The sequence below is a fragment of the Bufo gargarizans genome, chromosome 3, assembly GCF_014858855.1.
Source record: "Bufo gargarizans isolate SCDJY-AF-19 chromosome 3, ASM1485885v1, whole genome shotgun sequence".
NCBI classification, from domain to species: Eukaryota; Metazoa; Chordata; class Amphibia; order Anura; family Bufonidae; genus Bufo; species Bufo gargarizans.
In genome coordinates this window covers 111881665-111909378 of record NC_058082.1, presented here as the reverse complement: position 1 = coordinate 111909378, position 27714 = coordinate 111881665, and the positions used below count along the sequence as shown (strand labels likewise).

At 46.2% G+C, this 27714-nt stretch overlaps 1 long non-coding RNA gene across 1 annotated transcript; it reads left to right on the top strand.

Moving 5' to 3' along the window:
* LOC122932105 lies at positions 1-27367 on the top strand. The gene is made up of 3 exons (XR_006388277.1): positions 1-402; positions 27050-27113; positions 27227-27367. It is a non-coding gene; the product is annotated as an uncharacterized LOC122932105 (long non-coding RNA).
* The last annotated feature ends 347 nt before the right edge of the window (positions 27368-27714 follow it).

Here is a 27714-nt window from a genome sequence, read left to right as displayed (position 1 = left end):
ACTGCCAATATAGGCAGACCACGCAGCTGCTATGGGGCCCGTGGGAGGGGGGGGCCCGGAGTGCATGGAAGCAAGGGCCGGCTCCCAGCTACCACCATTCTTCCTTCTCTGCTGCTGGACTGCATTTAGTTTTACTTTGGAGAAAGGGACAGCACAGTACCGTGCAGGGATTGTTCCTTTCTCCAAAGTAAACTTTACCGATCTGACATGAGCAGACAGCTCCCCCCCCCTCCTCCTCTCTGCAGTGTGATATTCCTTCATGTGTGAGGAGGGGGCGGAGCCAGAGGAGCCGAGGCAGCAGCAGGAGATAATGGAGACCCTGCACCTTCTGACCTCCGGTGTCACTGTGCCTCCAGTATAAAGTTCAGTCCCTCACCGGTCCTCCTACACAGCAACAATGGGGTAAGTTACTGTGGGAGGGAAGTCAGAGTCCTGATTGAAACTGCTGCCAGAGAACATCTTGTGTCCCCCTGCTGTTCCAGCCCTTCACAGACCTGCCCACTGACTATCTCACCTATACTTCATGCAAAGCAAGAAGTTATGTCTCCCAGTGACTCCCCCCCCCCCCCATCAGTGGCATTTCAAATTTTCCCAGCCCTCACCCCCATATGTATGATGTAATGTCTCTGGAGGTTATATCAGCGCTGGAGCGTTATAAGAGAAGCAGCTGATATCAGTCACATAGGATGCAATGTCTCTGGCGGTTATATCAGCGCTGGAGCGTTATAAGAGAAGCGGCTGATATCAGTCACATAGGATGCAATGTCTCTTGCGGTTATATCAGTGCTGGAGCATTATAAGAGAAGCGGCTGATATCAGTCACATACGATGTAATGTCTCTGGAAGTTATATCAGCACTGGAGCGTTATAAGAGGAGCGGCTGATATCAATCACATAGGATGTAATGTCTCTGGAGGTTATATCAGCACTGGAGCGTTATAAGAGGAGCGGCAGATATCAGTCACATGTGATGTAATGTCTCTGGACAGTGCACAGCCCCCATCATTTAACCCCCCAGGTGCCACGATCAATGCTGATCGCGGCACCTGTGAGTGAAGGCGGAGGAATGCGGTTCCCTCTATAAAAAAAAATTATGATTTATCCATAAGAGTTTTAAAAGGTTATTTATACATTGTATTTCTTTACTTATTAGCAAATGGGTGTGGCAGCGGAGGAGCCACGGCCAGGGGTGGGTAATGGGCGGAGTTAGGGGGCCCAATTCAGATTCTTGCTATGGGGCCCAATGATTTTTGTGTACGCCCCTGGGCATTACTATGGAGTTGCATATATCAAGGGGAGAAAAACAGAACTGGATCGCACATCCACAATGCTATGCTTTGATCTAATTAAACTCGCTTCTTAGCACCATATTAAAGTGTACAGACCCCCATACTACATGCTGTACAAGAGGCATTAGTGTACGTTATGATCAAAAGGCCTAAGCCCACTCACCACGCCAAGGTCACCTATTTGAGTGGCACCTACTCTGACAAAAAGGCGTAGCACACTGCGGTGACAAAGGGGCACTGCCCTAGTAGGCGACAGGACCCAGGAGTCAAACAGCAACCCTGCTGTCTGACAATGCCACCCATGGCACTGGGCCCCACCAGCACAGTGCCACAAAAACAAAGGCCACCACGCAGTACTGCACCATGTGAACAGTTGGCTAACACAACATGTCCATTGCTATCAGGAGCTACAGGTCAATTACCACTTATATGCAGACTTCTGCTAAATTAAAACCATCTGTGCCAAATGGAAGGAGTACTGATACCAGTAATAAAGAAGAGAAAATATCAAATTGCATATATCAAGGGGAGAAAAACAGAACTGGATTTCACATTCACAATGCTATGCTTAGATCTAATTAAACTTGCTTCTCAGCGCCATATTAAAGTGTACAGCCCCCCATGCTACATGCTGTACAAGAGGCATTAGTGTACATTTTGATCAAAAGGCATAAGCCCACTCACCACGCCAAGGTCGCCTCTTTGAGTGGGACCTACTCTGACAAAAAGTCGCAGTGACAATGCGGTGACAAAGCAGCACTGCCCTAGTAGGCAGTGGGACCCAGGAGTCAAACAGCACCTCTGCTGTCTTACAAACCCAAGGCACTGGGTCCCACCAGCACAGCGCCACAAAAACAAAGGCCACCACGCAGTACTGCACCATGTGAACAGTTGTCTAACACAACATGTTCATAGCTATCAGGAGCTACAGGTCAATGACCACTTATATGCAGACTTCTGTGAGTAAAACCACCTGTGCCAAATGGGAGGAGTGCTGATACCAGTAGTAAAGAAGGAAGATTCAAATAACAATTATCAGGAGGAGAAAACAGAACTGGATCGCACATCCACAATGCTATGCTTTGATCTAATTAAACTCGCTTCTCAGCGCCATATTAAAGTTTACGGCCCCCCATACTACATGCTGTACAAGAGGCATTAGTGTACGTTATGATCAAAAGGCATAAGCCCACTCACCACGCCAAGGTCGCCTCTTTGAGTGGGACCTACTCTGACAAAAAGGCGCAGCACAATGCAGTGACAAAGCGGCACTGCCCTAGTAGGCGGCAGGACCCAGGAGTCAAACAGCAACCCTGCTGTCTGACAATGCCACCCATGGCATGTACATTAATACCTCTTGTACAGCATGTAGTATGGGGGGCTGTACACTTTAATATGGCGCTGAGAAGCGAGTTTAATTAGATCAAAGCATAGCATTGTGGATGTGCAATCCAGTTCTGTTTTTCTCCCCTTCATAATTACTATGGAGTTGGTCCACACTCTGCAGCTAAAACAACTTCTACTCTTCTGGGCAGGTTTTGTACAAGATCTTGGAGAGTGTCTGTGAGAATTTTTTCCCATTTATCCAGAGGTTAATTTGTGAGGTCAGACACTGACGATGGCCAAGAGGACCTGGATCACAATCTCTGTTCTAGTTCATCCTAAAAGTTTTGTATAGGGTTGAGATTGGGGCACTGTGGTGGGCCAATCAAGTTCTTCCACACCAAACGCTGCCTTTATTGACTTTGCTTTGTGCACTGGGGCACTGTCATGCTGATACAACAGGTGCTTCCCCAAACTGTAGTCACAAAGTCTCATACAATTATCCAAAATGTCTTGGTATGCTGAATAATTGCATGATTTTCCTAAATTATGACATAAAGTCATGATTTTATTAAAGACACGGAGGCGAGTATTGCTATCTCTTTCTTTACTGAACAACCAATAGCAGCAAAGAAAAACAATAACAAGTAACCATGGTGATAAGACCCTCCCACATAAGACCAGTATAATGGTCCTTGTTTGTCCAGATTCCTCCTCTTTCTTTGACGATGACTGTCTTTTGTAAACGCTGAACGTCTCGCAACTGCACTCTAGCCGAGGAAGAAGAAACTCTGATGTAATAACAACATAACATAAAACCTCCAAACGAAGAACAGAGCTGGAAAAGAACAACACAACCACCGACTCCAGGTCGTATCTGCTTGTAATGTTCATCTTATGAAAGAAAAACAAAGAGAAGAACAGGTAATCGGTACTGCGAGGAATGCGGATAAGGCAGCAATCTTGTAAAGTGCATATACAGGCATAACCAATTGCAAATAAGACCATAGGCTTGGAGAGAATCAATAAGGAATAATAAATAGACCATAAGGGGGGGGAATAGCCAAAAGGGAGGGGCAATACTCGCCTCCGTGTCTTTAATAAAATCATGACTTTATGTCATAATTTAGGAAAATCATGCAATTTTATTACATGACACGGAGGCTCCTATTGCGAGTTTAAAGCTGACTTACAACCGAGGAAAACACATGAACAGGAGGACGAAAGTAAAACTCACGAAACGTAGAGACCCGTGACCAATCCGCTAGTTTCATAATGTCCTCCAATCTCGCAACTGCCATGGAAGTCGCAGAAGCTCCTCTCATGGAGTGCACAGTGAAAACCGAAGTGTTCACACCTGCCGAGGACATAATCCACTTAACTCATCGAGCCAGAGTGACGCTGGTGACAGGATGAAAGGGACGGCGGTAGGACAGAAAAAGCTGAGGGCATACTGAAGAGCCATGTGGTACAAGAGTCATATTCTCTCAGACAGGCGACTTGGCAGAGGGCCGGAACATCCGGGAAACTTGGATAAGACACGGACCGAATGTTGGTCTTGGTGCGACATGTAATATTGAAGACCACACCGTCCGGGGTAAAGGAACGAGCGAGACTCTTTTGTAAGAAATTAAACAGAATAAGGAAACCAACTTAGCCGAAAGTTGACGCAAGGAAAGGTCTGTGTTAGATGGCCAAGAAGAGAACAAGGATAGTACCGAAGACACATCCCAGGTAGAGGTGAACCGGGGTCTGGGAGGACGAGACAGACGGGAGCCTCTAAGAAGGCGGCATACCGAAGGGTGTTGTCCCTCAGGGCACCCGTCAAATCCCTGGTGAGAGGAAGAAATGGTTGAACGAAACACATTAATAGTACGATATGCTTTTCCATCTTTGAAAAGCGATATGAGAAAATGGAGGATCTCGGTCACAGGTGCTGAAACGGGATCCACGTGTCTAGCCAGGCACCAGTCAATCCAAGATTTCCAGGCTGCCCGATAGGTCCGTCTGGTTCCGGAAGCCCATGAGTCCTCCAAGAGGCGTTTAGTTGAGTCCGAAACTCCTGCGATGCTCCAGGGTTCCCTGAGATCCTGCAAGCTAGGAGCTGTAGAAATTCTTCTAAAACGAGAGGGTGTTGTAGACCCGACGGATCTAAGAGGAGGTCTGAGAAGACTGGGAGAAGGAGAGGGCACTGGATCAAGCACTCCAGCAGCTGTAGAGACCATGACTGGATGGTCCAGAACGGGACTACCAGGACCAGTTCGGCTCTCTGATGGCGGAACTGGGCTAAGACTCGATGGATCAGAACAAAAGGAGGAAAAGCGTACATGAGGTGTCCTGACCAGTTCTGTAGAAAAGCGTCTATGGCCTCCGCGTCTGGGTCCGGACGCCAACTGAAAAACCTGGGGAGCTGGGTGTTCAGATGGGACGCAAAGAGATCTAAATAGAAGGGCCCCCACCGGGAGAATATGGATGAGAAGACCGTCGTGTGCAATCTCCAATCGCTGGAGTCGGACAGAAAACGAGAACTCCAGTCCGCGTGAGTATTGTGAAGGCCGGGTAGATATTCTGCAATCACAGTGATACCCCTAGCCAGACAAAAAGTCCAGAAGTCCTGCGCTAGGTGGGATAATGTAGTCGAGTGCGTGCCCCCCATGGCGTTGATATACCGCACTGTGGAAATCCTGCAAGAAGCTCCAAGACGTTGATATGGAGACCGGACTCCTCCTCGGACCAGTGTCCCCCCGTGGTCACTCCATCGCAATAAGCGTCCCTTCCCAGCAGGCTGGCGTCCAAATCTATTGTGAAATCCGGACGAGGGCCGAAAATAGCTTTGCCATTCCAGACTTCCAGGTTGCGGATCCACCATGTCAGCTCGTCTCTGGTTTCCTCGTCTAAGGTGATCAAGTCTGCGTAGGATACCCCCGCGTGAAGGTGGGCGTTCTTGAGGCGCTGCAAGGCTCGGTATTGCAGAGATGCTGGGAATACTGCCTGGATCGAAGAGGAGAGGAGGCCTATGATGCAGGCCAGGTGGCGTAAGGAAATCCCTGGACGTCAAATAGGCATCCTTTATGTCTAATTTGAACATCCAATCTCCGTGGAGGAGCATGTCCCTGAGGAGGTGAATGCCCTCCATTTTGAAGTGGCGATAACGGACGAAGGTGTTTAGTGCCCGAAGGTTGGTCATGGGACGCATCTGCCCTCCTTTTTTGGCCACCAGAAACATATTGCTGAGGATGCAATTGGGAGAGGATGGGGCCGGTTCTGTTGCGCCTTTGAGAAAAAGCACCTTCAATTCCTTGTGTTAAAGAAGCTCTTTTGGGGTGGGAAGGATAATGGGGTCAAGGGGGGGATGCGGATCGGGGAACATACCAGTTCTATATGGAACCCGTGGACGGTAGCGAGAACCCAAAAATCTGCTGTGATGGCTGACCAAGCATTGGAAAAAAGATGGAGTCTGCCCCCTACCCAAACAGTCGAAGAAGATAATGGGGTTGGTAGACTTACCGAATGGACGTCTGGATCCAGAGAATCCCCTGGCACCTCGGGGTGCCATGAAGTACCGCGGGTGGGGAAGAAGGCGGGAGGCTGTCGGACTTCTTGGTTAGAGGTTCTGTATGAAAAGGAGCCTCGACCCGATCCACGGGCCTGGAAAGTTGACCGGCCAGACAGACGGCCCCTAGAACTGCCGGCCCTGGTGGAGACTCATCCCTGGAAAACACGTCTCGTAGACGGTTGGGCCTTACCTAATGCGGTGAAGGCCCCCACGAAACGGGAGAGATCTTTAATAAAAGAGTCTCCGAACAGGAGGCCCTGGGCATCTTTGTCCGCCTCCGTTAAGGCCAGGTTAGAGAGTTTAGGTTCAATTTTGAACAGTATTGCCTTACGTCTTTTAATAGAGAGAGAAGTGTTTGCGTTGCCTGTGATGCACAGAGCACGCTGCACCCATCCCCGGAGTTCCTCCGGATCCACCTGGGAGTTCTGGGTTCTGGCGGATTCAGCTAATTCAAATATCTTTGTAAGGGGGCCTAGGACGTCTAGTAGTTTGTGCTGACAGGACCTTAAGGCTGATTCAAGACCCTTACGGGGGTTCCATCCTGACTTGGCCAGAAATTAGGACATTTTGGGGTCCACAATGGGTGTCTCACAGACTTTGCTCGGGACAATGGGTCTAGGATATTCAGCTCTCAATTTGTTCCTAGCCTCCTTACTAAGGGGCTGACGGACCTGGGTCTCTAGGTATCTGGCGACGTGGTCCGAAGGGAGCCACTCCGCGGACCTCGGATGGTGGAGTGCTTTAGGGTCGAAAAGAGGCTCTCCAGAGGGAACCAATACAGCAGATGAGGTTTCCGAAGGAACCTTAGTAGAGGTAATAGGGGGGGTGGCTGGAACCGAAGATGGCCCAGGAGGGTCCACATCTACCAGTTCCAGGTCCTCCTGCTCTGAACTATCCATGGACTTTGGCTGTGCCTCCTCCTCAGATCCAAGTTCTGACTCAGAATCTGTGTCATATTGCGCTCTGGCGCATTTCCATGGCCTCGCCTTTTCTGCCTGGCAGACATAGGCTCTTTTGCACAAACATAGCGCGCCATCTAGGGTGGAAGGGATCACACCAATCTTATTAGTTCTGGAGGCTAATAGTTCAGCGTTAGCTGGCCATGAGCTCAGCGGTCTTGGGCGGCTAAAGGGCCTGGGGGATGATGGATGTGCCATAAGGGCCTCAAAAATAGACTGAGAGATGGCTGAAGACATGGAGCCCATAGCAGCATGGATAGCTACAGTAACAGAGCGCTGGATTGCCAGAGCCTGTGCTTCATTGGCTGTGGTATCTGACTCCTGGGCATGAGGGGTCTCCTCCATGGCCTCAGGAATAGGGTGATTCATAGGGAGGCTATCCTCAGACATGATAATGTCTGTTAATAGAAAGTTGAAATAAGGGCAGGCTGAAGATGCGCCCGAAATCCCGCGAGATTTCGTCCGGCGCTGAGAGAAGTGAGGATGAACCAGTCAGAGGTGAGTCTGAAATCCCGCGAGATTACGAATGGCGCGAGAAAGCAGGAAGAGGGAGATCTAGATTATAGAAGGAGAAGAGGGGGAAATGGCGGCCGAAATTGAGCGAGACTAATACCCCCAGCCCTAAAAGGACATATATATATTCTCAGATATCTCTGAAACAAAGACCACAGTGAGTACTTATCTGAGTGGTCAGCAGCAAAGAAAGAGGAGGAATCTGGACAAACAAGGACTATTATACTGATCTTATGTGGGAGGGTCTTATCACCATGGTTTCTTGTTATGGTTTTTCTTTGCTGCTATTTGTTGTTCAGTAAAGGAAGAGATAGCAATAGGCGCCTCTGTGTCATGTAATAAAATTAAGATTTCCAATCACTGGAACTAGGGGCCCAGGCCAACCCCTGAAAACAACCCCATAACTATCCTTTCTTCACTAAACTTTTTGTGGTGATATTAACACTAGATGAGGTTTGGAGCTCTGCAGTTATTAAGTCAGCAGAGTGTTGGCAACTTTTATGGACTATGGGGGTCATTTATGCCACAATCTGCGACTTTTCTCCGCTCACGCCAGGTCTAAAAAAGTGGGTGGGGAAGGGGACGGGCCAGCAGGCCTGTCTCCTTCATCATTTTCTACACCTGATTTCGGCATACAAAATGGTCTAAATGTAAGACAACAAGAAAGCTGGCTTACATGTAGACCGGCACTGGATACCCCAAAGTTATGTAGAGGCCGGCACCACTTTGGCGGATCCGCTGCTAGCGCAGGGGCTTTTTAAGACCAGCATTTTTTTAAGACCGGTTATAATAAATGATCCCCTATGTGTGTCAGCACTTGGTTACCTTGCTCTGTAACTTTACATGGCCTGACACTTCATGGCTGAGTTGCTGTGGATTCTAAACGCTTCCATTTTACAATAATACCGCTCCAGTTGATCATGGAATATTTAGGAGGGAAGACATTTCACGAACTGTTACAATGATAGCCTCCTGTTACAGTACCCCGCTCAAATTCAGTGAGCTCTTTAGAACGACCCAGTCACAAAGGGAAACTACACGGCTAGGTGCCGGATTTGATATACCTGTGGCAATTGGACTGAATGTAACACCAGAATTCAATTATTAAGAGGTTTGTCCCAATGCTCTTGTCCAAAGAGTATACTCTCACCTAAAGAATTATTAGGAACACCTGTTCTATTTCTCATTAATGCAATTATCTAGTCAACCAATCACATGGCAGTTGCTTCAATGCATGTATGGTTGTGGTCCTGGTCAAGACCATCTCCTGAACTCCAAACTGAATGTCAGAATGGGAAAGAAAGGTGATTTAAGCAATTTTGAGCGTGGCATGGTTGTTGGTGCCAGATGGGCCGGTCTAAGTATTTCACAATCTGCTCAGTTACTGGGATTTTCACGCACAACCATTTTTAGGGTTTACAAAGAATGGTTTGAAAAGGGAAAAACATCCAGTATGCGGCAGTCCTGTGGGCGAAAATGCCTTGTTGATGCTAGAGGTCAGAGGAGAATGGGCCAACTGATTCAAGCTGATAGAAGAGCAACGGTGACTGAAATAACCACTCGTTACAACCGAGGTATGCAGCAAAGCATTTGTGAAGCCACAACACGCACAACCTTGAGGCAGATGGGCTACAACAGCAGAAGACCCCACCGGGTACCACTCATCTCCACTACAAATAGGAAAAAGAGGTTACAATTTGCACAAGCTCACCAAAATTGGATTGTTGAAGACTGGAAAAATGGTTTCTTGAACATGACAATGAGTTCACTGTACTAAAATGGCCCCCACAGTCACCAGATCTTAACCCAATAGAGCATCTTTGGGATGTGGTGGAACCGGAGCTTCGTGCCCTGGATGTGCATCCCTCAAATCTCCATCAACTGCAAGATGCTATCCTATCAATATGGGCCAACATTTCTAAAGAATGCTATCAGCACCTTGTTGAATCAATGCCACGTAGAATTAAGGCAGTTCTGAAAGCAAAAGGGGGTCCAACACCGTATTAGTATGGTGTTCCTAATAATTATTTAGGTGAGTGTATGTCAGCCACCAATAAAAGCAAAAAGTGAATGAAGTCTATTCTAATTAACCCTTTAAAGCAAAATGATGTAACTGGACGTCATTTTAGTTTAAGGGATGTATGGAGCGGGCTAATGTCAGCTATTTAACACCCACTGTACTCCAAACAGAGCCCCCGCAATGAAATCATAGGGCTCCGATCAGTTACTATTGCAGCCTGGGACCTTATGAAGGCTCCCATGCCTGCCATAGTAAGCTGCCTGTTAAGCCCTACCTGTGGCAGGGATTTATTTGATGCCTGTAAAGATTCGGTAGACTGCAATAGGTTTCAGGAGGTCCTATAAGTGTGCTGCCACACAGCAAGTCTATGTGAAAATGTTTAACCCAATACATGCTGTGATAAAAAAAAAAAAAAACTCAAGGGACAAAAAAAGTTACTGTCTTAAAACAATACTACTAAGAAAATTGGTGTTTGTAGGGCATTCCCTATTGACCAGCATGTAACAACTGGACATGGTGGGGAAGATTTATCAAACTGGTGTAAAGTAGAACTGGTTTAGTTGCCCATAGCTACCAATCAGATTCCACCTTTCCTTTTCCAAAGGAGCTGTGAAAAATGAAAGGTGGAATCTGATTGGTTGCTATGAGCAACTAAGCCAGTTCTACTTTACACCAGTTTGATAAATCTACCCCGGTGTTTTTCTCTCCAGAAGGGATAAAAAAAAATCGAAGAATCATTATTCACCTCTAAAATCCCCCACCGTTGCCATGTTAGTGCTGCTTCGCTCTCCATCGCTCTTCACTTTATGATTCTGGCGCGACACACTGGAACTGCCAGGAAAGGACTGCTCAGCCAATCACAATTTACTGAAAAAGTAAGCTGCATTCACGCTGACAACATTTGTGACAATTTTTAATGGATTGTGTCAGAAACCTAACAGATCCCACGACTTTAGGTAATGCTCAACAGGACATTTGGGTTACGGTAACAATGACTTAACCTTTTAGTGACCAGGCAATTTTTTTCATTGTCACATTCCAAGAGCTATAACTTTTTTATTTGTCCGTCAATGTAGTTGTATGAGGGATTCTTTTTTGTGGGACAAGTTGCAGTTTTTAATGGCACCATTACACTTACTGAGGCAGGGGGGAAATGGGGCATGGGAAGAAACAGCAATACATCACTGAGTTTTTATGTTCTACATTTTTTTTTCTTTCTTTCTTTCTACGGAGCCATGTGAGGGCTTGATTTTTGTAGGACTCGTAGTTTTCATTTGTATCATTCTGCGGTACATAACATTTTTTATCCCATTTTATTCCTTTTTGGTGGCCAATAAGCAAAAAGCTATTCTGGCATTTCTTTTTGTACGATGTTCATTATGTGGGGTAAATTACATGATAATTGTGTAGTGCAGGCATGGACGCGGCAATACCAAATAATAGACGCCGAATATGTCACAGTACACCCGGAGGAAGACACCAGCCGGCATCGCTCTGCAGAGAGGGTCTTCTTATTTGCATATGATAAAAGTTATTTTTCTGCAGTGACAGGGGCATGTATTAAAACAGGACTAGGCTATTTAGGTTTAGCTGACATTAGCACATCGCTAATGTCAGCCAGGTTAATACTGTTATTTCTGCTGACAGAAGCCCTTTAATAAAACTTTTACTCCAAAGATAGGGCCCTTATATTGTGAGCCCCATTGGGGACAGTTGGATGCTAATGTCTGTAAAGTGCTGCAGAATATAGTAGCGCTATATAAGTGCATAAAATAAATAAATTACAGTACAGTGTATTAGTGAACTGGATTGTGTTTCTTTTCTTGCTTTTCACGGCAGCAGGAGTGGATTGGCCATAGACCTTACAGGGAAATTTCCCGGTGGGCCAATGTCCAGGGGGCCGACTGCTGCTGGCTGGGTACATAATAAGCTAGCAGTGGTAATTAACTCTGTGAGAATCAGTTACTTATGTACCCAGCCAGTGACATGCCCTTCTGAATTCAACTATGTTCCCCATTTCACCTCCTAAGCCCCCTGCTCCATATCATAATCAGAGACAATTGGAAGAGGAGAGGAGAAATGGCCTCTATTGATGGCCAACTCAGAAGGACAGCTTTTGGGGCAATATATGGTGCAGGTATGTGGTATTTTGCACTATGATATTGCTGACGCCCCCCCCCCCCCCCTACTTTTTTTGCCCCGCCTCCTGTCAATTTAGACCCTCTAACAATATGGGGCCACTGTTAGGTATTTTTTCCGGGGCCACTGTTAGGTATTTTTTCCAGGGCCACTTTAGGTTCCCAATCCGCCCCTGCTCAGCGGTCTGGTCTAAGTGCTGCAAAGGTCCCCAGTGCACTCCCTCTGTCTCCCATTAGCCCCTGCAAGTAATATTGCGGGGTGCCGATGTGTGTATAGTCTGAATGGGACCTAGTGTCGACCCCAAGCCTGCTTTGACTGTTCCCCAGAAGGCTGTGTCTCTCTGGCCTTTACACAACTCTATAGAAAGAAAAATAAAAAAGTTATGGATTTTATTGCAAAAAAGTAGTAAAACATTAAAAAAACTTTATGTATTTGGTATCGCTGTAATCGTACTGACCCAAATTTACCACATTTGCAGTTTTCTCTTATCGCCCCCATGATTAAATACTACTTTATGTTTTCTCATCATGACTTAGGCCCCTTTCAGACAAGCGAGTTCCACACTCCGGACTCGCAGTGTGAATATGCAGCAGCTCCCGTGCTGGCCTCCTAGTACTGACAGGGTCTCATAGCATTATATTGCCTTATTATGTTATATAACCCTTAGAGGTCTGGAATATATTGTATAACACTGACAGCATTATGTCACTGTCATCCAATGCATTCCAGAACTCTAACTTCAGATTGGTGGGTGTCCTACTGGTGGGAACACCACCAATCACGAGAACGGGGGGCCCTGCAGGCCCCTTGCTGCTCCTCTAAAAAGACAGGAGCGACCATTTGCACATGTGCATAGCTGCTCCATTCATTTCTATGGGAGTTCCGGAGACTCCGCTATCTCCGGAGCTCCCATAGAAATGAATGGAGCGGCCGCGCGCATGTGCGACCGGCCTCTCCGGTCATTTTAGGGGAGCAGCAAGAGGCCTGCAGGGTGTACGGGGCCACCGTTCTCGTCATTGGTGAAGGCCCTGCAGTAGGACCCCCACCGATCTGATAGTTATCCCCTATCCTGAGGATAGGGGATAACTTGTACCTACCGGAACACCCCTTTAACTAAATACTCTTCTAATACACTTGTAAAAACTCTTCTAAAACCTCCTCCAAATTAGAAATTTGCTAACAAAATTGACCTGTTTTCAGCAAATAATCTGCTACAGATTTTTCTGCCACAAATTTTGCTGTGTGAACTTGGCCAAAGACCCAGCAGCTCATGCAGATACCCAGCACCCAGCGATCACATGATTGTTAGAAGTGGAGCAAGGAATAGCATTGCTGCTCCCTGATCTGTATTAACTGTGCTCACTGAGCACTGTGTATATAGCGACGGAGAAGGCAGATGGTAAGATAATTATGGTGGGTTTGTGGGGCTCTCTAGGTCCCTGAAAACACTTTAGGGCTCATGCACACGAACGCATTTTATTTATGTGTCTATTCCGTTTTTTTTTTTTGTGGACTGTATGCGGAACCATTAATTTCAATGGGTCTGCAAAAAAACGGAAGGTGTGCATTCCGTGTCCGTTCCGCAAAAAAATAGGACATGTCATATTATTGTCCGCATTATGGACAAGCATAGGACTGTTCTATTAGGGACCAGCTGTTCTGTTCCACAAAATATGGAATGCACATAGACATCATCCATATGTTTTACGGACCGCAAAATACATACGGTCGTGTGCATGAGCCCTTAAATACATATCTGGCAATTACATAATTACACAATTACATATGTGGCAATTACAAACTCCCAGCCTCCTGTGCTGATCACTGTGTGAGATGGGGGGCATGTAACTACAATGCTGTACTCCCCTTCTGACAAGAGAGGCAGCTGCAATTATACAATTCAGACGTGCATCACTACTTTACAAACCATGGCTCAGGGAGCCACCTGCTGCTGGAGAGCATCATTTCACAATGCTTTCTGTAACCTTGCAACAGCAAACATGGGCAATTGGTGTGACATGCTGTTCCACTTTGCTGTGTCACAGGTTTTGACCTATATAAAATATAATTTTTACATTTTCTTCATGTCACAACCTATCAGAACATGTTTATGTGAAATAAATGAAAGCATATCTTCAGCCACACCTTTTATGGTTATTTAATGTAAACCATAGTAAAAAAAAAGATTAATAAATCCATTATTGTAATAGGTCTTATTATCACCAGTGCTTGTTTGAAAATAATCTCCAGTGATTCCGCCTATTTCCTCTGTCTTCAACACCCTAGAACTAGAGGGACGCCGTCTGTTTCCTAAAGGATATGTATGCACTGGCTTTCATTGGTGCTGCATGCCGTTATCTAGTAATTCCAGGCCACAATATGTCATTTTTGTTATACTACAGTACTTTAGTGCAATAAAAAAAATTTTTTATGGAAAAAGCCCCTTAATGACCAGCAACATTTTTTCATTCCAGTTCCATGTGGACTGTAACTGTGGCTGCTGTGTGCCGCTGTTCCCCTGCTTACCGCCGCAGTTCCGGCACCATGTTCAGCTGTGATCTGCGGCTGGTGCTTCCTATTTCACCTCTGCGGTCCTGGGCTCTGTCTGTGTGGGTGCTGTTGTTCTGGATCCGCTCCACAGTTTGTTCCTGCTGCACTTCCTTAAGGGCCAGTGCACATCACTTCCTGGGCTTTGTGGCTTAGGTCATGTGACCTCGCTGACCTATTCTAGCCCACCTAAGCATATGTAAGTGGCTCAGCCCCCTTCCCAGATGCCTCAGCGTCAAGGTCCTCGTGTCCTGCTAAGGTTCCTGATAACTACTTGTGTTCCTGACTTGTACTTGTGTTCCTGGATTCTGCCACCCATCTGATCCCTGCCTGTTTGCCTTGAATCTCTTGTTGCCGAGCCGGATTGCCTGACCTGTACCTGTGCTGCCTGCCCTCACTTTTTTCCTGTCTGACTTTGCTTCTGCCTCATGCTTCGGTCCTGCACTGTTGCTCCTGGTAACGACCCCGTCTGCTGACATCGCCTGTACTTCTGGTACCTGGATCAGCTGCCTTGTGTGCCTATCCTCCTGAAGAGGAAGCGACCTGGTGTTCCCCTTGGCAAAGTCTATCCCCACCATCAGGGTTACTGTAAAGAATCAAGGGGTTCACTGAGACAATGCCCTTAGAGGAGTTGGGACTCGTGGCAGAGTGAGTTTACACCCGCTGATTCATGACATGGAAAATAAAATATATTTTGCACAAAATAGTGGTTTTGTTTTGGTTTTATATTTTTTTTATCACATTACTTAAATCCGTTATGAAATTGCTATTTTATAATGTACACTACTCACAAAAAGTTAGGGGTATTTGGCTTGTGGGTGAAATTTCAGGATAAACCTAAAATGCACTTAATCTGCCCTTCTGTAAACTTTTGAATGTCCAACTGTTCAATGTTTCAGTACGTTTTGCACAACTTGCAGTTCTCAAGGAGATTAAGGGCAAAATTCACAACAGGTGTTCGATCCATGAATTACCCAATACATTTCCTGGTTTACTTAGTATTGGTATTTAAACAGTCCTCCTTATCAAAATTAACATTTTAACATCATGAGACCAAGATGACACTTATGAATTAATCAACAGCACCTCTCCATTGCAAGGCTTCAAGCAGGATGTTCTCAGACGGAAGTGGACACTGAGCTTAGAGTGTCACAGAGTGTCATCAGCAGATGGCAACAGAGATACAGAAAGACTAGAAGAGTCACAGAAAGGCATAGAAGTGGACGTCCTTTGGCCACATCCCACACTGACGACTGCTTCATTGTGAACAATGCCCTGCGGAACCGGATGATGAATACCGCACAACTTCAGGCACATTTAAGGGAGGTGAGCGGCACCCAAGTGTCACATCAGACTATTCAAAACCGTTTACATCAGTGTTGTCTGCATGCTACATAACCTGCAAGGGTACCTGACCACACCACCAGGCACAGGTGTCATTGTCTTGCATGGGCCAGGGAGCATCTACGCTAAAGGAGGGACCAGTGGGCCTCAGTGTTGTTCACTGATGAAAGTCGATTTCCGCTGAGCAGAAATGATGGCCACCAACGATGTTGGAGACATCAAGGAGAGTGCTATGCATCAGCCACTGTTGTCACCTGACGAACCTTTGGTGGTGGTGGTGTTATAGTGTGGACAGGTGTGTCTAGTCAATACAGAACTGCCCTACACTTTGTAAATGGTACAGTGACAAGCCCATACTACTTGAATAACATTAATCCAGTCATTGTGTCACAGATGGTGTTGCAGAAAACTAGAAGACAAAAATAAAGATCCGACTGACTTGATCCCAAACTAAGAAACATAAGGGTGAGCCCTATAAAAGCCCTAGAGCTCTCCCTGACTGCTCAGCCCATGCAAAGATCTTTATGATAGATAATTGCATGCCCTCGTACCTAGACTGTGTGACACCTGAAAACCCTATAATAGTGAGGGGACACGACCACCGCTCCCTACACTTAATACGGAGGGAGTCAGGGTCACCTAGGATCAAGCCAACAGGAAAACACAAATAAAGGAACAGACTTATCTGAGGAACCAGCAGTTGCGGCATCTAGCAGAGAGCACAATCCAGGAAGTTGTATAAACCGCAAAGTGATGCAGTATGGGAGGGGATATAAAGGGATGCAATCAGTGCAACTAGATGACAGCTGAGAGATGACAAAACGAAACCAAAACAAAAGAACCTCAAGCAAGAGGTACTGAAGAACGTCTGTCAGAGCTTCTCAGAGATCTAGTGGTGACACATTGTGCCTCTGCATGAACAACACAGGCCTAATTTAATCTTCGTGGATGACAATGCACCAGCTCATCGAGGTCGCATCATAAGGTAACGGCTGCTGGAGACCGGGGTACCTCAAATGAGTGGCCTGCACTTTCTCCAGACCTGAATCCCATTAAAAACCTATGGGATTAGCTGGGTCACTGTGTAGAGGCTTGTAACTCTGTACCCCAGAACCTCAATGACCTGAGGGCCGCCCTTCAAGAAGAGTGGGATGCCATACCTCAGCAGACAATAATTTGAATTGTGAACAGCATGGGACATCGTTGTCAAGCTGTAATTAATGCTCAAGGCCACACGACAACTTATTGAGACATTGACATTTTTGGTGGGGGTATACCCACCACTGTTGGCTTTTGTTTCAATAAATTGTTTGAGATGAGGAAATCACCATTGCTGCTTCTACTTAAATGCCCTACTTTAATGTTGTAATATCACTGTAACGTGAACTTTTTACGTTTTCCATAAATTTCACCTGAAATCCAAATATCGCTAACTTTTTGTGACTAGTGTATATTTTAAGCTTATAATATACTAGCACACTCCTGTATGGCAGCACATTATACTCTGTGGGGTAGATATATTAAGACTAGTGATGATCGAGCACCAAAGTATTCGAATGTTCGGCCCGAACACATTGCTATATTCGTGTGCTCGGCCGAGCACCCGAGTATAATGGAAGTCAATGGGAGACAACCAGGCACCCCCTGCTCTGAAGAGGGGAAGGTGCCTGGTCCATTGGAAAAGGTCAGAAAGTGACAGAAACACCACCGAAATGGATCGGGAACAGCATGGGGACAATGTCTGGATGCATCTTGGACTCCCAGGTCGCTGCTGGGAACCATGTTGTCCGAGTTGTACGCCACTTTTACAGACTGAAAAATATGCACAAACCCCCCCCCCCAAAAAATCAATTTTACATGAAAAATTGCTAGGAAACATTTTTTCCTCTATATTCAATTGTATATAAAGTGCAAGTGCTGCAAAAAATTACAAGCAAGAGGCACTCCGAAACAGCCTGTAAATCACATAAAGGAGGGCCTCATTCACATTGCGGTACAATTGTTAAGGTAGTGGGACTCCTATACTCATAAAGCTGATGAACTAAGTGAAAGGGCTGCCAAAAATTACAAGAAACCGGCACTCCAAAACACCCTTTGTTACACATAAAGGAGGGCATCATATACACCCTTGAAAAATTATGATTGATGGCCTGCTGGTGACCCTCAAAAACATTTGGAGCAAGCGCCTGCTGATCTGATTATCTAAAACCTTAGGCCTGCTGCCGCATTGGTGACTCTAGATAACCTCTGGGCGATTGCACGTCCTTGTGACATTGACGATCCATTTGGATGTCTGCCCTATTAACTTTCGATGTTCTTTTCCGCGCCTACCATGTTGATCTCGGGTAATGGGGAATCAGGGTTCGATGTCGGAGAGGGAGCTTGAGAATATACCACATCCAAGGAAGGTCAAAGGCTGAAATCTGATTGGCTGTTGTTGCCTTGCCCCTTTTTTCCTAATTGTGAACCACCCAGAGAGGGTGGGTCAAGTTATAAAGGCAGAAGCATGCAAGGAAGGCAGCAGGCGCGCGGCAATTACCCACTCCCGACTCGGGGAGGTAGTGACGATAAATAACAATACAGTACTCCTAAGCGGCCCTGTTATTGGAATGAGTACATTTAACCTTAACGAGGATCTATTGAAAGGGCAAGTCTGGTGCCAGCAGCCAACTTGCTTCAGGCCTCCACAACGTTCACCCAGTGTGCCATCATGGTGAGGATTGTGTTGACCAGACTCTCGGCTACTGAGACTGGACTTGTAGGTGAGTACCTGCTGCCGCTTTGTTGACTCTAGATAACTTCTAGGCGATCGCACTTCAACGTGACGGCGACGATCCATCTGGATGTCTGCCCTATCAACTTTGGAGCAATTTTTCAACAAGGACCTTCTGGTATCGCTCGGTTTGCTTGTCCTCTCCACCAAAGGAATGAGAGATAAGAAGTTCTCTTTGTAGCGGGGGCCGAGAAAGGTGAACAACCAGCAATCCGTGTTCTCTAAAATGCGTATAACACGCGGGTCGTGGGGAAAGGCAGCTTAACATGAAGTCAGCCATGTGTGCCAGAGTACTAACAGGCAAGACTTCGCTGTCATCATCAGAAGGTGAGCTGACCCTGTAAAAGATTGCAGGTGACCTGACCCTGAAAAACATTATATGCAAGGGTCTGCAGTTGAGCTGACCCTGTAAAACATTATATGCGAGGGCCTGCAGTTGAGCTGACCCGGTAAAACATTATATGCGAGGGCCTGCAGTTGAGCTGACCCGGTAAAACATTATATGCGAGGGCCTGCAGTTGAGCTGACCCGGTAAAACATTATATGCAAGGGCCTGCAGTTGAGCTGACCCTGTAAAACATTATATGCGAGGGCCTGCAGTTGAGCTGACCCTGTAAAACATATGCGAGGGCCTGCAGTTGAGCTGACCCTGTAAAACATATGCGAGGGCCTGCAGTTGAGCTGACCCTGTAAAACATTATATGTGAGGGCCTGCAGTTGAGCTGACCCTGTAAAACATTATATGTGAGGGCCTGCAGTTGAGCTGACCCTGTAAAACATTATATGTGAGGGCCTGCAGTTGAGCTGACCCTGTAAAACATTATATGCGAGGGCCTGCAGTTGAGCTGACCCTGTAAAACATTATATGCGAGGGCCTGCAGTTGGTTCAGCTGACCCTGTGAAACATATGCGAGGGCCTGCACTTGACCCTGTAAAACATTATCTGCGAGGGCCTGCAGTTGAGCTGACCCTGTAAAACATATACGATAGCTGCTGGTGAGCTGACACTCTAAAACATCATATGCAAGTGCATGCTGTTCAGCTAACGCTATAAAAAAAAAAGTGAGTTTGAGGGCCTGCAGTTGAGCTGACCCTATTAAAAAAATTAGAGTAAAGGGAATATATACAATCTGGATGAGGAGGAGAAAGCAAGATTCAACCATATACTCTTTTTTTGTGATGGAAAAGGTGCATGGGAATACACTACAGTAGATTGAGTACATTATAAATGATAGATTGAAATTGCCTTTATGTTCATCATCAGCTCAGCTCTCCTTTGGTGGAGTTGAGAAGTCAGGGGCAATCCAGGCCTTGTTTATTTTTATCTGAGTCAACCAGTCAACATTGCCAGTGGACAAGCGGATACGCTTATCTGTTATAATGCCACCTGCAGAACGAAATACACACTCAGACAAAACGCTGGCGGCAGGGCAGGCCAGCACCTCCAAGGCGTAGAGCGCAAGTTTATGCCACGTGTCCAGCTTGGACACCCAGTAGTTGAAAGGCACTGATGGATCATTTAGGACGCTGACACGGTCTGCTATGTATTCCTTCACCATCTTCCAAAACTTTTCCCTCCTTGTACCACTAGGCCGCGCTTTAGGGTAAGGTTGCTGGCGGGGTGTCATGAAAGTGTCCCATGCCTTGGAGAGTGTTGCCCTGCCTTTGTTGGAACTACTGTGTGTTTTCTCCCTTTCTCGGTTGCCTAAGGAAGTACGGACTCTGCAGGCCGCGTTGTCAGATGGAAAATTTTGGAGCAATCTCTCAACAAGTACCTTCCGATATTGCACCGTTTTACTCGTCCTCTCCACCACAGGAATGAGAGATTAGATGTTCTCTTTGTAGCGGGGGTCGAGAAGGGTGAACACCCAGTAATCGGTGTTATCTAAAATGGATTCAACGCAAGGGTCGTGGGAAAGGCAGCCTAACATGAAGTCAGCCATGTGTGCCAGAGTACCAAGAGGCAAGACATCGATGTCGACATCAGGAGGACTCTCCATCTGCTCATCCTCCTCCTCCTCTTCTGCCATCTACGCTGAACCGATGGAATTAAAGTTCCATGGGTACTACCCTCTGTAGCAGAGGCAACTGTCTCCAGCTCCTCCTCTTCATGGTCCAATTCGCGCTGAGAAGACGAACTGTGGGTGGTCTGGCTATACCCCTGTGTAATGTCCTCCCCCATTTTCTCGTCTGCCATACTCAGAGCATCGTCCTTAATTGTAAGCAGCGAGTAGACACAGTGGGATGGTTACACTGATAATAGCGTTATCGCCACTAACCATCTGTGTCGATTCATCAAAGTTTTTTAAAACCTCACAGAGGTCTGACATCAATGCCCACTCCTCGATTGTGAATAGTGGCAGTTGACTCGAAAGGCGATGACATGTTGCAGCTGGTATTCTATAACTGCTCTCTGCTGCTCACAAAGCCTGGCCAACGTGGAACGTAGAGTTCCAGCACATGCTCACGTCGCACAACAGTCGGTGAGCTGGAAGCCGCAAGTGCTGCTGCAGCGTTGACAGACCGACTGAAGCTGTGGACGACTTGCGGAAATGGGCACACACACGGCGTGCCTTCTCTAGTAGCTGTGGCAAATTGGGGTAGGTTTTAATAAACCGCTGAACCACTAAGTTTAAGACGTGGGCTAGGCATAGAATGTGCCAGGTTGCCGAGCTCCAAAGCCGCCACCAAGTTACGGCTATTGTCAGACACAATAATGCTTGGTTGTAGGTTGAGTGGCGAGAGCCACAGCTCGGTTTGGTCCCTTATCCCCTGCCACAGCTCTGCGGGGGTGTGCTGTTTGTCCCCTAAGAAGATCAACTTCAGCACGGCCTATTGACGCTTACCCACAGCAGTGCTACACTGCTTCCAGCTAGCGACTGATGGCTGACTGTTTCTGGAGTTGGAAGTGGAGGAGGAGGCGGCGAAGGAGGAGAAGTGGGGGTTGGAGCTGGCGGAGACCCTAATGGACGTAGAGCCTGCAATCCAAGGAGTGGGTAGCACCTGTGCCATCCCAGGGTACGACTCACTCCCGGCCTCCACAACATTCACCCAGTGTGCCGTCAGGGAAATGTAGCATCCATGTGTCCGTGGTTAAGTGGACCTTCCCAGTAACTGCGTTGGTCAGGGCACAGGTGATGTTCTGGGACACATGCTGGTGTAAGGCGGGCATGGCACACCGTGAAAAATAATATCGGCTGGTGACTGCGTCCCGAGGGATGGCCGCCGACATCAGGCTGCGGAAGGCCTCAGTGTCCACAAGCCTAAATGGCAACATTTCAAGGGCCAGTAATTTCAAAAGTTGCACATTTAGTGCTATGGCTTGTGGGTGGGTATTTGCACTTGCGTTCAAATGACTGTATGTGTTATGGACATTTGGATGCTGCGCTGGGACAGGAAAGTGGATGTTGTTGCTGATGGTTCATGCGAAGGTCCAGGTGCAGGGCGAGGGGCATCCAGGCCTGCGTCTTCGACAGGGGATTGGCCAGCAGTGCATAACACAAGTGAAGAGGAGGCAGTGGTGTGACCCGCAGACCCAGATTGTGGACCCAGGCGTTCGGTCCACTTATTAGGGTGCTTGGATGCCACGTGGCGGATCATGCTGGTGGTGGTGAGGTTGCTAGTGTTCACGCCCCGCCTCATTTTGGTACGGCACAGGTTGCAAACTACCACTTGCTTGTTGTCTGCACTTTACTCAAAAAAGGGCCATACTGCGGAACACCCACCCCTTGGCAAGGTAGATTTACGCATGGGGATGCTCGGTGTAACGGTTGCGGGCCTGTTTGGTGTGGGCCGACTTCTCCCTTTTGCGCCCCCACTGCCTCTTCCAGCCTGTTGTGGTGCTGCGGATCCCTCCCCCTCTGTACTGCTGTCCTCGCTCGGCTTTTCACCTTCCCATGTTGGGTCAGTGACCTCATCGTCAACCACCCTCTCTTCCACTTCCTCACTCTGCTCATCCTCCTGACCTAACCACAACCTCAGTGATTGACAGCTGTGTCTCATCATCATCCACCTCGTGAACTAATGATTGCCGTTCACCACTGTCATCTTCTTGAGACTGTGAAGGCTCAAGAGATTGGGAATCAGGGCACAATATCTCAGGTCCCTCTTCAAGCATGCTGGACGCACGGGCCAAATGTAATAGTGGCGCTGGAAAGAGCTCCTTGGAATATCCGAGTGTGGGATCACTCGTTTGGCAAGCCTCTCCATGGTGGGAGGTAGGATGATCAGAGTGAGTATTCGGTTGACCAGACTCTTGGCTACAGAGACTGGACTTGGTGGAAGAGAGAGTGGTGCTTAACCGACTGGAAGCATTATCTTCAGCAATTCAACCGACCAACTGTTCGCACTGGTCTGACTTGGACAGTTTTGTCCTGCGTCGCCCAGCTTAGTTGGACATGAAGCTCGGTACGGTGGATGCTTTTAGTTTTTTTTTCTGGTGCACTGGCAGCAGGCACAGTTTCAATGCGCCCAGGGCCACAGACTCTGCGTGCACCATCAGCATCACGCCCACTTCCCCGTCCCTTAGTGCTCGCCTTCTTCATATTAATGGTTTTGTCACTAGATGTGTCGCAGATTGTTTTACAGTCCGCTGAAGACACAGTTTTCGGATGCAGGACAGTATATGTCACAGAAACTCACAGAATATGGACACTATATTAGGCCCAGATTAGTAAAATTTCCCCCCAAAAAAACTGTTTTCGGATGGCGTACTGTATTTGTCACAGAAAACAACAAACTATGGACAATAGATTAGGCCCAGATTATTTGAATTTACGCTAAAGAAACAGTTTTTGGGGATGGAGTACTGTATATGTCAACACATATACACTATAGACAATAGATTAGGCCCAGATTATTGGAATTTGCAATACAAACTCAGTTTTCGGATGGTGTACTGTATATGTCACAGAAACCCACAAAATATGGACACTATATTAGGCCCAGATTACTTAAATTTGCCCTAAAGAAACAGTTTTCGGATGGTGTACTGTATTTGTCACAGAAAACAACAAACTATGGACAATAGATTAGGCCCAGATTATTTGAATTTACGCTAAAGAAACAGTTTTTGGGGATGGAGTACTGTATATGTCACGGATGTGTATTAAACGAACACACTAAACAGACAGTAGACGAGGACTGGCACCTGATTATTTAAATTTATTCTAAAGAAACTGTTTTCGGATGGTGTACTGTACAGTTGCAAGAAAAAGTATGTGAACCCTTTGGAATGATATGGATTTCTGCGCAAATTAGTCATAAAATGTGATCTGATCTTCATCTAAGTCACAACAATAGACAATCACAGTCTGCTTAAACTAATAAGACACAAATAATTAAATGTTACCATGTTTTTATTGAACACACCATGTAAACATTCACATGCGGGTGGAAAAAGTGAACCCCTAGACTAATGACATCTCCAAGAGCTAATTGGAGTGAGCTGTCAGCCAACTGGAGTCCAATCAATAAGATGAGATTGGAGGTGTTGGTTACAGCTGCCCTGCCCTATAAAAAAACACACACCAGTTCTGGGTTTGCTTTTCACAAGAAGCATTGCCTGATGTGAATGATGCCTCGCACAAAAGAGCTCTCAGAAGACCTATGATTAAGAATTGTTGACTTGCATAAAGCTGGAAAGGGTTATAAAAGTATCTCCAAAAGCTTTGCTGTTCATCAGTCAACGGTAAGACAAATTGTCTATAAATGGAGAAAGTTCAGCACTGCTGCTACTTTTCCTAGGAGTGGACGTCCTGTAAAGATAACTGCAAGAGCACAGCGCAGACTGCTCAATGAGGTGAAAAAGAATCCTAGAGTGTAAACTAAAGACTTGGCATATGCTAGCATCCCTGTTAGCTAATCTAAGATACGTAAAACACTAAACAAGAATGGATTTTATGGGTGGATACCACAGAGGAAGCCACTGCTGTCCAAAAAAAAACATTGCTGCACGTTTACAGTTTGCACAAGAGCACCTGGATGTTCCACAGCAGTACTGGCAAAATATTCTGTGGACAGAGGAAACCAAAGTTGAGTTGTTTGGAAGAAGCACACAACACTATGTGTGGAGAAAAAGAGGCACAGCACACCAACATCAAAACCTCATCCCAACTGTGAAGTATGGTGATGGGGGCATCATGGTTTGGGGCTGCTTTGCTGCGTCAGGGCCTGGACGGATTACTATCATTGAAGGAAAAATAAATTCCCAAGTTTATTAGGACATTTTGCAGGAGAACTTAAGGCCATCTGTCCACCAGCTGAAGGTCAACAGAAGATGGGTGTTGCAACAGGACAATGACCCAAAGCATAGAAGTAAATCAACAACAGAATGGCTTAAACACAAGAAAATACGCCTTCTGGAGTGGCCCAGTCAGAGTCCTGACCTCTTGAGATGCTGTGGCATGACCTCAAGAAAGCGATTCACACCAGACATCCCAAGAATATTGCTGAACTGAAACTGTTTTGTAAAGAGGAATGGTCAAGAATTACTCCTGACCGTTGTGCACGTCTGATCTGCAAATGCAGGAAACGTTTGGTTGAAGTTATTGCTGCCAAAAAGGTTCAACCAGTTATTATTCCAAGGGTTCACATACTTTTTCCACCTACACTGTGAATGTTTACATGGTGTGTTCAATAAAAACATGGTAACATTTAATTATTTGTGTGTTATTAGTTTAAGCACACTGTGATTGTCTATTGTTGTGACTTAGATGAAGATCAGATCACATTTTATGACCAATTTGTGCAGAGATCCATATCATTCCAAAGGGTTCACATACTTTTTCTTGCAACTGTATATGTCACACACTATGGACACTAAATTAGGCCCAGATTATTGGAATTTACGCTAAAGAAACAGTTTTCGGATGGACTACTGTATATGTCACGGATGTGTATTAAGCGCACACTATAGACAATAAATGTGGAGCTGATTATTGGAATTTACGCAAAAAGACACTGTCTGCGGATGATGTACAGTATATTTACACTAATAGGTATTATAAAAACATATCTTGCTGCTGACAAACACACACAGTAGTCCTTAAAATGACTTTGGGGTCTTTGAAAAGCTTTTGGTAGTAAAAACAGCAAATTTCTCTCCCTGCACTATCTTTCTCTTCCTGACTGATCAATTTAGCGCAGGTAAAAATATATTGCTGCTCTAAAATACACACACACAGTAGTACTTAAAAGGACTTTTGGGTCTTTGAAAAGCTTTCTTTGAATAATAAGGCCTCCTGCACACGACAGTATGGCTTTTTCAGTGTTTTGCAGTTTGTTTTTCACGGATCCGTTGTTTTGTTTTTTTGTTTCCGTTCTGTTTCTGTTCCATTTTTCCGTTCCGTTTTTCCGTATGGCATATACAGTATACAGTAAGTACATAGAAAAAATTGGGCTGGGCATAACATTTTCAATAGATGGTTCTGCAAAAAACTGATGCATTTCCGTTCTGTTTCTGTTCCATTTTTCCGTTCCGTTTTTCCGTATGGCATATACAGTATACAGTAATTACATAGAAAAAATTGGGCTGGGCATAACATTTTCAATAGATGGTTCTGCAAAAAACGGATGCATTTCCGTATGTGTTCCGGTTTTTTTTGCGGACCCATTGACTTGAATGGAGCCACGGAACATGATTTGCGGGCAATAATAGGACATGTTCTATCTTTCAATGGAACGGAAAAACGGAAACAGAATGCATACGGAGTACATTCCGTTTTTTTTTTTGCGGAACCATTTAAATGAATGGTTCCGTATACAGAACGCAAAAAACGGCCCGTAAACGAAAAAAAAAAACGGTCGTGTGAAAGAGGCCTAACTGTGAATTTCGCTCCCAACACTGCCTTTCCCTTCCTACGCTCTGCTCTCCCTGACTATGACTGATCCGAGCACGTGTCATCGGGTGCTATATAGCACCCGATGACGCGTTCCGGTCAGCCAATCACTGTAATGATTGGCTACTGGCATTACAGTGATGGCAGTACTTGCCTGCACGTTTATTGGCTGCTTAGCAGTCGCGAAACGTGCGGGAAGCAGACTCGAGCACATGCGGTACTCAGCCGAGCACCGCCTTGTGCCGAGCATAGCGATGCTTGAGCCGAACAGGTATTCGGCCGAGCATGCTCGCTTATCACTAATTAAGACATCAAAAGCCAGTCTTAGGCCAGTCTGTTTGCACAAAATGTGCCAAATTTATGAAGAGGCACAGACCTGTTAATACATTTGAAGCATCAGTCAGAAGTCTATGCACCAGAGATTCTATAAACTGTCTTAGATTTGAATTATAATTTACACCAGTTTCTGGTGGAAATTATAGTAAATCTGATGGGTCATGGGAGGTCTTGCCTTCCCCCTCTAAGCCGTGCCCACTGTTCCCTTTTGAAAAGTAGACAGAAGAGTAAGAAGTTGCAAACTGTTGTGCAGTCATATGGCGTGTGCCATAATCTGCGTCCTTTTCATAAAAGTGGCATAAAAAACGGAATAGCCGTGCCCCTGCGTCTCTGACACCGGCTGCTGTTAGGCCAACACTAGTGTGCCCTAAACTCTGGATTACTGGACAGACAGAACTGACGTCTTTTGTAGGTGCCCATGGCTGACTGCAACTTACCCCCAAATCTCTGATTGGATCATTAGGAATCCTGGTAAGGTAATTAACTTTATTTTCTTTTTTCTTTTACTAGTGCACGCTGAAATGCAATATTACTAATCTATTGTCATTTTTTGTGCTTTTAATTTTTTCACTGACATACAACCTATTAGGACCCTGCCTTAGGACCCTTGCTGCCATAGCATCCCAGCTGAACCCATGAACATGTTGTGGAGCCAACATCTTCAGTCAGTCTACTCAGGTGTTGCAGTCACTCAGAAGTTGGAAAGAGAATGTCTTGGAGAAGAAATCACTGGATGTAAGAGGTATGTGGGGCGGCATTCTCCTTTATGACTAGGCAGCAGGCCGACAGAAGGGCTCTGTGCTGCAGCCTGCGTCTTATCAACTGGAGGACCGAACATGGCAGCGGACACAGGCCACCACACAGGGGCAGCTTCTGGGGAGGTATTGTGAGCTGCTAGGGCTAGGACATAACATTTTGTTGCATTGTCGTGTTTGGTTCTGCTGGAGCAGTATATTGTTTTGCACTGTGGTATTAGAACTGAAAACCAAATACCAAAGTGCAGCACAATATACTGCCCCAGCAGGACAAAATCCCACCCCAGCAGAACCAAACACCACAGTACAGCGCAATATACTG